The 4,116-nt window shown below is 54.2% G+C and overlaps 1 long non-coding RNA gene across 1 annotated transcript; it reads left to right on the forward strand.

Moving 5' to 3' along the window:
* Positions 1-1,852: 1,852 nt before the first annotated feature.
* LOC134478397 (uncharacterized) lies at positions 1,853-2,850 on the forward strand. The gene is made up of 2 exons (XR_010051016.1): positions 1,853-2,304; positions 2,412-2,850. It is a non-coding gene; the product is annotated as an uncharacterized LOC134478397 (long non-coding RNA).
* The last annotated feature ends 1,266 nt before the right edge of the window (positions 2,851-4,116 follow it).

Consider the following 4,116-nt stretch of genomic DNA (forward strand, 5'->3'; position numbering starts at 1 on the left):
CCATTAGGAGGGGGCGGAGGAAGTACAGCCTCACGCCCACGAGCAGGCCTGACGTGGGGGATGACACGGAATGATTTTTTTTAATATAGACACCTTGGTACAGAATCGCCATTTATAGTAATCAGAAGCTGGAATTAATCAGATATCGCCAATTAATGTGCGATCCGAACGAAACCTCGCCAGAGGGGGGTGACCACTTCTTAATCCCCGCAGCCACCCCCGCCTCCTCCACGTTCCTGGAGGCCCCCAAACCTCCCCCTCCCTGCGCAGAACCGGGGCTCCCCTCCCCTCCACGCCCGGAGCCGGGGAGTCCTGGCGCGCCCACTTGATTGTTCCAACCTGCTCCCCCTCCTCCGGCCGCACCGAGGCGGCGAAGCCAGCCCCTTTTCCTATGCTGCGGCGAGGCTGGAAAGAGCGGGAGCCGGAGAGGGAAGACGGCCGAGCCAACTCTGAATTCAGACCCTGTTGGCCGCCAGCCCCCTGCACTGGCCCATCCTCTTTTTCTCTAGCCCAGCGACGGAGCTCGGGGTGCAGCTCCAGGCGCGTGAACCCACTGCGGCGCCCCGGCTTGCGCTCACGCTCACAACGAGCATCGCCAGCCCAGAGCCCCGCGCCCGCCGGGACACACGGCGCCGAGCCCGGGGGCTGGGTCCGCGCGCACGTGAGGTCCTCAAAATGTGCATCGCGGCCCACGGTGAAGTTCACCCCCACGGGGCGCCCCGCGCGGGCCAGAGGCCGCTTCCCAAGGCGCAGCGACACTTATTTGGGAGGTCAGAGAGACAGACAGGGAGCCTCTGCAGAGACAATTTTCAGAGACTGGTGATTTACAAACTCCCAGAGCCTTGGAAATTTCCGAGGCAAAACGCTAGCGTGCGTGCAGACTGCTTTCTGATCTTGCTGCACCTCTTGGGGGTTGCGGGGCCGTACTCACACGTACACACACGCACACACGTACATCACGTACGCACACGCGCACCCGCACCCACACACACCTACAGTGTCTTTTGATGATGGGGCACAGATCCTATGGAGTCGCAGGTGACTCGGTAACCAAATGCGCCTGCAGCTGCTTTTGGGAAACGTGCAAAGTGCTAAGGAAGAGCGCTTTGTTAACAATGAAAAATAAACGAGGCTGCTTCCTTTCTAAGACGCCCTCGAGCTTTGTTTTTCTGTCCTTTTTCTGCTTGCCTTGTTTCTCAAGTCCTAGATTCTAGCGTCTTTAATCAAATACCAAGGTAAGCACTACACAAGTTTATTCCTTAAGCGCGTGAGGAGAAAATACAGTAAAAACAAAACGATCTCCCCATGTATCTTCCAAGAGCACACAAGAGACGGCCAGGACTTCCAATAAGCAGCAAAAATGCAAACGGGTTAAGGAGCGATGGCATTAAATTGGCCTCTCCAGGCAGCGCGCCCCTCGTGCGCCCGGCTTGGCGTCTCCGGACAGTCATTTGGGGAGCCATGCACAGAGAAAAGGAGAGAACGGCGCAAAACCGGACTGGGGCAGGCTGTCAAGGACGAGGGTCGAGGGGTCCCTCGGGGTGCAGCACTCTGTGACGAGAGGCGCCTGCCCTGGGGTGTCCCTGGTCCGCGTCCTGCGGGAACTGCAAACCCTCGAGTGACAGTTTGGGCTCCGGGGGCGGAGCCCCGCCGCCTCGCCCCTGGTGACGTCACCTGCAGGGGCGGGGCGGCAGGGGGCTCGCCTGGCCGGCGTCCAGGGGCAGCGTGGAGGCTCCGGTGTTTCCAATCCGCGCGCTCTGGATGGGGTGGGCGGGCAGGGGGCGGGGCGGGGAACTGGTGGCGAGAGGGAGGCGGCCCCGGGACCCGCCCCCGGAGCCGTCCAATGGCAGCGCGGGTGGTTGGTACGAGGGGTGGGGCTTCAGGGCGTCCCGGCCCCGCCCCCGGCCCCGCCCCGGCTCTCCGCGCCCCCACTTTTCCAGGTGCGGGCTGGGAGCTGAGTCCCGCGCTGCTAGCGCGCGGCTGCAAATGTTTTGCCCTCAACGTCCTTGGCTTCCTCCTGCTCGCCCACCTGGTGTCTTCCCAAACGTTTTCTGAGGCGGCCTGGGGTCCTCCCACCCTGTCCTCTGCCGGCACGAACTTGAAGATTTAGGGGGCTGGGAGGAGTCAGGACTGAAAGGCTAAATAAAGCCAAGCGAAGCGGGGTGCGGGCGAGCAGCTGCTGCGGCCCCCGCGCGCGCCCCCGACCCGGCCCTGCGGGGCGGCGGGGACCCCTGCGCTGCGCTGCTCTCCACTTCCCGCCTCTGCCTCCCCCTCGCTGGAACGGGCCTGTTGCAAAGTGAAGAAGTGAGAGGCGGGCTGAATTGTGGCTGCCCCAAAATGAATTTGGGCAGTGGAGCTGAAAGCAGATGCTGACTTTATGTTTTTATAATTTCTTATCTTTTAAATTACAGGTCGTTCTGCAGCGGAGGCTCCAAGCAGACCTGGCTCTTTGCAGTCCTTAAATAAAGGGAAATGCAACCCGAGGTTGCAGTGCGTGCCACGAAGAAGGGGTAGCATGCATGTGGGCATCTGGCCGTGGAGAACCCTCCTCTTTGATTAGGCTGAAAACCCATCCATTGCTGTATTTGAGGAAACAGCTCACCGGGAATGAAGTGAAGGAGGCAGAGTAACTGGAGTCGGGGTCCTGACACATCTGGGTTCAGATATTCTCGCTGGCCCGCACATCTCTGAGTTAGTTTTTTTTTTTTTTCCCCCTTTTTATCGGTACCAGGGATCGAACTCACGACTGCCTGCTTGCAAGGCAGGCTCTTATGCCGCTGAGCTAAATCCCCAGCCCCTCTGAGTTAGTTTCTTAATCTGAAAAATAAACAGGACTGGACTGATGATGGATCTCCAAGGCTGTTTTCTGCTTTGAAATTTTGTGAACCTGGCTTTTCTAAAATACTGTGGGTGGGTTTAGAAATGGAAACGTGTAGCCCAAAGAATAAAGTCCATGCAAGAAGGGCAGCATAAGCCAACTTCTTACAAAGGGCTCATTTCTTTTTGTCAAGCAATTTCATTTAAAGTTAAATGAAATACAATTCAAGGAGAAAAAAAGAGGGGTCTGCATATTGAACTGAGCCAAAGGAACCCCTAAAGTAGATTTGCGTGCTTAAGGCAAAACTCCTTACTTTAAAGCTGCCAGAAGGAGGCCCTGCCTGGTTGGAAGCCTGGTTGGCACCAGCTTCGTTTCTCAGCTTAGCTCCCCACAGTCCCAGTTTGGCTGAGAAGTGAGCCAGCTGATTCTCCAGTTCCCTCTGTCAGTCCATCATAAATAGATTTCTCTGAAACGGTCTTCTCAAAAAGCATCTCGTGGAAATTATTTGCCAGCAATTGCTAGGGCCACTAGCAAATTTCATTTCTGTTTTCTAGGTCGGGGAAAACCCCATTTCTCTATTAGAATGGGTTACTCCAGCACTGTCTCTTTCTCATAGGTGCAGTCTGTCAGTTTTTACCTTTAACTAAAACCTTTAATCAAAATATGGATATAAACGTGCAGCTCGTTTAAACAATCATATACATTGAGAGGGATGGAGTTTTATGTCAATACATGGGTGGAATTCTCCATCAAAACCCAGTTTGGGAGGCCTGCCTATATTTACCTTTGCATCTGTGAGTTTTCCACTCTTGGGTAATGAGACTCTTTCCAGAATTAGGTGAAATCTCCACGCTACAAATCTATGGCTGGCTGAAAAAATGGTTTTAATGCAGAAATTTGAATTTTGGAAGCAAATGCTGTGTTTGAAATACATGAATGTGATTAACTTTCTTTTAAAAAGTGAATGTTTATTAGTGAATATACACACAGGATGTGCAGCTCCTCGGTTTATCACAAAGTGAGCATCTGAGATCCTTCTGTTGGAAGAGATGTAACAACCAGATGCAACTTGTGCTCCCTTCCAGATGAGATCCTGGACCAGAAAGGACATTGTTGGGACAGCAGGGAAAATCTGTGACTTAGGCATGAGTTTTGTACCAATCTTAACCTCTGATTGGAGAATTATAAGCTGATTATGGAAGGGGTGTCTTTGTGTGGGTCTGGCATATGCCAACATTTAGGGGTGATGAGACATCACATCTGTAGCTTGCTCTCAAGGGTTCGGAACCTTTTCCGAT

This window comes from Cavia porcellus, unplaced genomic scaffold, assembly GCF_034190915.1.
Source record: "Cavia porcellus strain 051 isolate PalLab524CR breed Dunkin Hartley unplaced genomic scaffold, mCavPor4.1 scaffold_13, whole genome shotgun sequence".
In the NCBI taxonomy this organism is placed as follows: Eukaryota; Metazoa; Chordata; class Mammalia; order Rodentia; family Caviidae; genus Cavia; species Cavia porcellus.